Here is an 8,731-nt window from a genome sequence, read left to right on the forward strand (position 1 = left end):
CCAGTCTCCCTTCCCTTATCGCTCACCCACCTACCCTCTCTCTCTCTTGGGCTGCACCCTTGGTTCACTGCCTTCACTTACAGATGCCTTCTTGCCTCCATCATGCAGCTTGATTTTGCTCCATTCCTCCTTGTACTCACTCTTCCTCCCTTCTCTCGTAGCTTTCAGCCTCATCTTGGTCTAACTTCTGTCTCACTCTCAGCCGTGAGGTCCCGTGCATCCCCGTGCCTGCTGGGCCTACAGACCCAGGCTACTCCTCACTGATGAGGCCCAGCAAGGCTGAAACATGTTTGGGGATGGTTGTGGTCTTGTGCAGAAGGGAAGTGACTAAGCAGTTTGTGCTGGACTGCCCTTTTTGGGGTGGAAAAAGCCTGAATTGCATATGGTCTGTCACATTTTGCAATGGATTGGCAGGCAAAGAACGATGGTCTGGAGGGTTGCCCAGAGCAATGCCAGAAGTTAGTATTAATTACAAACCTTCCAGCCATCATGTCTTTTGTTTTTCTATTGTCACCCCGAGTGGGACGAGTATGCCCAGACACGGGCCCTGTGCCTGCTGGGTCTACAGACCCAAACTACTCCTCACTGATGAGGCCCAACAAGGCTGAACCATTTTTGGAGATGCTTGTGTGCTCGTGCAGAAGGGATGTGACCAAGCAGCTCGGACTGGTCTGCCCCTTTTGGGATTGGACCAAGCCTGTTTTGCATATTGTCTTTTGCCTTTTGTAATGGCTTGTCAGGTGGAGAAAATGGTCTGGAGGGTTGGCCAGAGCAATGCCAAAGGTAAGGATTAATTCCAAACCTTCCAGCCATCTTGTCTTTTGTTTAGCGTAGGTCACCCCGAGTGAGATGGGTATGCCCAGACGTGGGTCCCATTCCTGCTTGGCCTAGAGACACTCCTTACTGATGAGGCCCAACAAGGCCGATACATGTTTGGGGATGCTTGTGGTCTCATGCAGAAGGAATGTGATTAAGCAGTTCGGGCTGGACTGCCCCTTTTGGGGTGGGACGAAGCCTGATTTACATATGGTCTTTTCCCTTTTGTAATGACTTGGCAGGCAAAGAACGATGGTCTGGATGGGTTGCCCAGAGCAAAGCCAGAGGTTAGGATTAATTCCAAACCTTCCAGCCATCACCTCTTTTGTTTTGCTATTGTCACCCAAGTGGGATGGGCATGCCCAGATGTGGGTCCTGTGCCTACTGGGCCTAGAGACCCAGGCTACTCCTCACTGATGAGGCCCATCAAGGCTGAAACATGTTTGGGGATGCTCGTGGTCTCGTGTAGAAGGGATGCGATCAAGCAGTTTGGGCTGGACTGCTCCTTTTGGGGTGGGACCAAGCCGGATTTGCATAGGGTGTTTCCCCTTTGGTAATGGCTTGGCATGTGAAGAACAATGGTCTGGAGGGCTGCCCAGAGCAATGCCAGAGGATAGGATTCATTCTAAATCTTCCAGCCATCACCTCTTTTGTTTTGCTATTTCTCCTATCGAATTAGCACCAATCTTTTTCAGCACCAACCCATCTTGTTATCCTGTGTACTTGCTTGCTCCCCAAAATGTCTCAATCACCTGCGCGTACATCTCTAAATTCTGTAAACTCTCTCTCTCTCCACTGGGATTTTCCCTGCCTCCTAAAAATCTGCACCTGTCCTATCCCTATTGAATAAACCCTCTGCTGATCCAAACTTCCCAGGAAACTATCGGCCAGTTTCCCTCCTTCCCTCTTTGGGCCAAGGTCCTTGAGCTGGTAGTCTTCAACTAGATCACTAAATACCTTGAGGTACGTGGCCTGAGAAACTCAGTTGAATCTGGCTTCCATAGTAAACACTCCACTGGGACTGCACTCATGCATGTCTCCAAGGATCTCTTTGATGTTTAACACTCCAAACTCTCTCCTGTACTCATTCTCTTGGATCTCTCTGCTGGTTTTAACACTGTTGACTACTCCTCTATACTCCTCACTCTCCAGGACCTTGGGTTTCACAAATCTGCTCTCTCCTGAATCAAGTCCTACCTGGAAGTTTGCACCTTTAAAATCTCCTGGAACTTGCAAACTCCTAGACCACACCCCTCTCCCTGTCAGCATCCCCCAAGGATCAGTACTTGGACCTCTGCTTTTAACCCTTTATACGGCTTCCCTAGAAAGACATATCCCGTCCTGTGACTTTCACTATTACCTCTTTGCTGTGACTGATATAAATAGTACTAAAAGCCTTCAAGGGAGTCAGAAGGGGATTTAATGGAGTTAAACGTAAGGTAAGAAAAGAGTCTGCTATATGGGTGCCTGCTCACAGACAACCCATGTCAAATTTCTTCCTACAAATACCATTCTCACACACAGGGTTTAGATAAACTCCTCCCTAGGTGCCCCTTGTGTGTTGGATTTCTGATGTGTGCTCGTACTCCTTTGGGGGTACTACTTTTTCTCCTCTGAAACCATGTCATCGTCTACGCCCAATTCCTCGTGTATTTGTGGGAATTGGTCATTAGACCATCTGGGTTGCTCCGGCCAACCAGCTATTATAAATTTGTAACCATTCTGTTCTTTGAGGTCTTCTTCATTGCATTCTGCCACATATGCCTGTGGTGACAAATCACAGGTATTTGTCCCTTCTCCCCAAAGGGAGACTCCCCCTATGAGGCTAGGGCAGTGAGCCCGCTCCGCAAGACCATCCCTATGGGTCAAGGCAAGTGGGATCTCACCGGAAGAGAATCCCCCTTTGGGGACAAGGACTCCTTTTCCTGTAAGGAACCCCATACGTCAACTACCATATCTGCATTTAGGGGACTATCTTCTATGAAGAGTAGTGTGGCAACTTTATGTCTGGCTGAAGACAATGTTAAAAGAAACATATGTGGAAAAATAAAGGAAGATGTCTCTTTACCCCAGAGACGTGTCTTTTACTGCGACGAGTCAGAGCAGAAGGAGAGAAGGCGAGTGCTATGCGCAGGGGAAGCCCCCTGAGATCATCACACGGTGGGAAGGTGGAGTCAAGGCAGGTCACAGAGCCTGCGACTTTTGACAAGCTGGAGAAACACAGTGGCAGATGCCAGAGGCCCGACATATTGAACTGCACAGGAAGTGGTATGAGAAGGAATAGAGTTAAGAACTACCTAGTAGTGGCGTGACCACGCTAGCAGAGTGGTGGGCAGGACACTCGAGGAGCAGTGCTGAGACTACCGAGAAGGAAAGCCTGAACACCTTTCGATCGCCAGCATTTCTAGAAGGCAGGCATCCAACGAGGATCCAAGAACGGGAATCTAAGCAGCAAGAAGAGCGAGAAGCAGTACCCACGCGAGAGCTGAGCCCAAAAACATTCCCTGCCCAACAAGAGGTAGTGAGGGAATGGGGAATAGCCAGAGGCCGCGGGGAATCATTATATGCATGAAGAAACTTGTCCCAGTCCTAAGGACGAGAGAGAAAGTATAACAATTGAATGATTGGAAATGTAAAAACCTGAGACAGCAAATAACAAACAACCCGGCCGGGGAAGACTAGTGTCACTTGAAGAGAGAACCATGTCCCAGTCCTGAGGACGAGAAAGCATTGCATAAAGCAGTTTACAAGGGATGTGAGCAATATATTAAAGGGAGATTTAACCAACCCAGGTGGGGAGCCAACAGAGACTGGGAACCCGTGGCGTAACACAAAATGTGTGGGCTCCCCTCCGAGCCATGCTGAGGACCCCCCCAACTCAGCAACAAATCACGGGTCGCGCCACACTCTGGGCCAGCCTAGATTATCACACTTACGCAATACGCACGACTGTGCTGTTGAAGGGGTATGCCACACACTAGGAGAAAGATATAAATTTGTGTTTTAATGCAATATACAGCACACTTTATGAGAAAAATTGGCTAAAAAGCCAGAGTGTTTGCAATGGTTTTGTAGGGTAACACCAATCCAATACATACAAGTCACCAACAGTGCACAGGAACATTAATGCTTTGCTAGTAAAAATGCCATGCCACAATGAAAACATGTCCAACTGGCTGCACAATGTAGACCAGTGTAATAACATTACAGTAAAGCATGCCAGGTCACATTTAGACACACCTACACTGGTTGCACCAAAATGCCAGTTGAAGCAATAACACTCATAATGAAAAGAACACACATTCAAGCCTGCGTCTCTGGCCTCTAACAACACGGCCATACTCTTTAAAATCTGTAAGCAACTGGTCAATCCTGTTGCAGTCTTTACCTCTCCTGTTACCTCCCAGGCCCTCTGTATTGCTCTTTTCTCTCACTTCTCAGCTAAAACTCAGGACATCCAGTCCTCCATCTCCTCTTCCTCTCCCTCTTCCTCCCTTAGCCCCTCATTGGCCAACTCTACTTCTCTTCCTCCTTTCTCCTCTTTCTCTCTGACAATACCTGATGAGGTTTCTAGACAAGTCCGATCTATGAAAGTGTTGTCCAAACAGGTGCTCCCCTGCTCCTCTAGAACCATCAAGGACCATATTGACACCCTCGCTCCAGCCTTGGCTGATTTCTGTAATCACTCTTTCACCACTGGAATGTTCCCCTCTCGACTTAAGCACTCTCTTGTGCACCCACTCCACAAGAAGCCGTCTGCCTTTTCTGCCTGCCTGGAAAACTATCGCCCAATATCCATCACCCCTTTCCTGGGAAAACTGTTGGAAAAAACTGGGCATCTTCTAGCTTACTCTCCACACTGAATCTGTTGGTTGTCCCCATGACCATCAGTCTGGCTTCAGAGCTTCCAGAGGCATGGAAACTGTTCTCCTTAACACCTGTGAAGATCTGCTTTCTAACCTAGATTATAACATTCCTTCTGTTCTCATCCTCCTTGATATTTTCTCTGCTTTCAACACGGTGAACCACGCCATACTGAATAATTGACTCCATGAGAACCTCGGCATCACAGACTTGGCCCTTGAGTGGCTGAACTCCTTCCTCTTGGGCTGCTCCTCCCAGGTGCACCTTGGTCCCTTTCTCTCCGCCACCACTCTCTATACATGTGGCATTCCCCAGCGCTCCATCCTCTCATCCTGGTTTTTCAACCTCTTCTTGGCCGCTTTGGCCCACCTGATCTCTACCTTCTCCTCTTATGCAGATGACACTCAGCTTTCCTTCAGCCTCCCCTCAGGGGAGAAGAGACATTCTCTTGGACTATTTACTTTAGATATATTTAGTGGGACAGTCAGATAGTTTGGACAGAGGACACATTTATCTTGAACTTCCTGACATCTGACGCGGACCTTTAGTTCCTTTAGATAGGTAGGGTATTACCTTTAGCAATAGGGACAGATAGGCAATAGGGACAGAATGTCCTCAACGTTCCCAACTCTTTCTTTCGACCCACCATACTGTGTATAGTGGATCCAACTGCTCCTTGGTAAACAGCTGCCTTTGAATTTCCAACAGAGCCGGCCTGTTTGGGAGGGTGGAGGGGAAGCTGCGACACGCCGTCTGTTACTATATTCTTTTGGGCCAGGAGTGTAGTTCATTTTAAAATTGAATTCTTGAAGCACTAGCGCCCACTCGTTGATTCTGGCGCCACTCAAAATGCTTTTCCCGGACAGGGTATGTATTAGGGGTTTGTGGTCAGTGCGGATTGTGAACGGAAGCCCGAGAGGAAATTTTTTAAATGACCTGCAGCCCATCGACAGGCGAGAGATTCCCTTTCTACAGTAGAGTAGTTCTTTTCTGATTCCTGTAATGTCCTGGCTGCGAATGCTATAGTTAACGCCTTTCCTTGTATTAACTGGGTAACAGTCGCCCCTAGCCCTATGTTGCTGCCATCTGTAGTAAGAAAGGTTGGATCTAGCGGAATGTACAAGTGGTCACTTTCATTATTTGTTTTTAATGCTTTTGAAAACACTCTCATGTAGGTCAGATCGTTCATATTTGACCTTGTTTTGGATTAGTACGCTGAGGGGAGCACTCTTCAAGGCAAAGATCTGCACAAAAATTGAATAGAGGGCTCTGCCCCATCACAGTGTACCTGGATCCTGAATCTGCCATCATTTGAACTTTCGTGCCATCTATCAGAACATCACATCAAGGGGCATATCCACTTTCTTCACAATACCTAGATCACTCATTTCCTCCTTTACCATACTTAACTCTTCATCTAAATATGCAATTGCCCCTCCTCCGAATGGCACACCCTCGCCAAATGCCTCCTCCTGTTTCACTTGTGACAAGTAGCCCCTCTGGCTGGGCATTGTAGGTTAGTGGCCACATGATCTGTGTTTCCACACGCAAAACAGATCAACTTCTTTCTGTTGTTGCTTGTTCTATGATAAAAGTTCCTGGTATTACTTCCTTGAAGTATTTCATTTGTATTAGACATTTGGGGCCGGGCACCTTAAGGCTTGGCAGTCACTGACTAACTTCATTTTCAGCCAAAACGTGTGTGTATTTGGCTGATTGTTTGGCCATATGTACTAGGGCTATTGCTTGGTCTAAGGTGAGATCCTTCAAAAGTAGTAGTCTTTCCTACAACGTAGCCAGAGTCAACACCACAGCCAAATTGGACAACTGCAATGTCCTCTTAGCAGGTACTTCTGAGCGTAACTTGGGCAAGCTACAAACTATCCAAAACAATGCCCCCCAGGCCGCACTAGGCTTGTCCAAGCATGACCACGTTTCAGAAGCCAGAATAGATGCCCACTGGGTCCGTGAGCGGATCAAATTCAAAACATTCTCCATCGCACACAGATGCACCACCAACACAGCCCCGGCTTACCTCTCATGCTGTGTGGAAAAATACACTCCACCTCTCCCACTAAAATCCATGAACTGCCACTTCCTCAAAGTGCTTACCTTCACTAGAAAAACGACAGGAGGCTCAAGCTTTCCAGTCATTGCTGCCAAGCTCTGGAACAATCTCCCCCACGTCCTGAGAAAGGAACCCTCTTACTAGACCTTTACAAAAGACCTCAAAACGGGGCTCTTCACCAAAAGCTCCCTGACCTAAAACACTAAGACAGTTCGATTCCTGTCTCCTTTTAAACTCCCACGTGTACCTTTTGTGTTTATATTTTCATGCACTTTTCGTGTGTATATTCTGACCCAATGTAACTAGCGCCCAGATATCTAAGGGTTCAGTGCACTGCAACAAATGCAAAAATAGATAAATAAATAAATAAATAACACAGGCATTTTACAACACAAACTATTTAAATAACCCTCAAGTGTGAATTCCCAACTAAATGCTGTGAGATCATCTTGGAGTAAGACACAGACAACAGATTCAAAGTTCAGAACAAACCCTTTTATTAAAGTAAAAGTCAGTATGGAAAAATGCCTATCTTGCCCTATACTATGCTGGGATTTCCCTACTAAACCAAAACTAAGGAAAGTCAAAGTCAATAGGTTCAATTTAGGAATCTGTCTGTGTCCAAAACCTATGCTTGCCCTCACAACTAATCTTATACAACGTGTAGGGATGTCAGGAACCAACAGAAAAGTGTTTAGAATAAAATTAAAAGCTTGGTTCAGCTTGTAACGTTCTTTCGGTACGACGTCCTTTCATCGCCCGCATGTTCAACCCCAGGCATTTTAACGTGCACATTCCATCGAATGTGTTCATTGAATTTTTAGGGGAGGTGGGAAAGGGCAGATAAGGGTTTGGGCGGGTTGGTAATAGCCAAAAATGAAGTGTCGGAGAGGGAAATGGGGGGACCCCCCCAAAAAAAAAACGATGACCATTTTCGATGGAATGTGCACGTTAAAATGACAGGGGATGAAATTACATGGAACTGTTCCTTCGGCCCCCCTTCCCCAACCATAAAGCAGTTCTCATAATAAGTCTTAAGATTGCCTTGAGTTCCAAAAGAATATAAGTTTGAGCAATACTCTGGGTTGCCTTCCCTAACTTCCAAAGGGATCTATGTGATCACTGCGCTGCCGAAAATGTCGACTTAAAAAATGCCGACTGCATTCACAGCGACGCAATGATCACATAATAAAACAATGATCCGCTTTCAAAATACAGGTAGTACATAATTGGTATTTCTGGTACGCATAAAAATAAAAGTTTAACTCATGTATAACGGGCGAACAGAGATGCTGGTTAGCTGTAAAAAGCTGCGAAATGCAAGGTCAAATGTCACCATACACTACGCTTCAGTGGAGAGAAATATAATTTTTAGTTCAATGCACCTGCATGCATTGAAATATAAAGTTGATCCTTGCAGCAATGACCGTGGAAAAGTACATTTTAAAATGAAAGAGAACCAAAGAAATGAAGTTAAATTATTGGTTAAACCTGGAAAATAACGGTTTCACTGACATTTCATAACATACAATATGGAAAAGTACGCTTTTCGGGGAAACAGAAAAAATGAATGGTACTGCGTTTGGAGTGAAACCCTATTGTGTATTTATGGAGACACTCAGCGGTTGTTAAGAAAACATGATTGGACATTATCAAACCACCCGGTTTCTCCATAAATACATGGAATAGCATTTTCATGAGGCCAGTGGTCAGACTGCGACAAGATAATGAAAATAAATGAATGTGAGACCGAGCGGTTATGAAAAAGAAGTGGCGGCGCGTGTTACTAAATGAATAGCACTGAATGTAGAGGGAATAATAATGACTCCGGCCGACTGTCAAATAAGCAGCGGCGCGGATAACATAATAAAGTCGAAGTCACAAAAAGTCAGCATTATGGAATGGCGCGAATGTGGAGTGAATGAAAAGGTCGAAATTCTGTGGCTGACATTTTAGTACAATACCTTGCTAAGCACAGTTCAA

This window comes from Ambystoma mexicanum, chromosome 2p (assembly GCF_040938575.1).
Source record: "Ambystoma mexicanum isolate Mex_15411 chromosome 2p, UKY_AmexF1_1, whole genome shotgun sequence".
Taxonomy (NCBI): Eukaryota; Metazoa; Chordata; class Amphibia; order Caudata; family Ambystomatidae; genus Ambystoma; species Ambystoma mexicanum.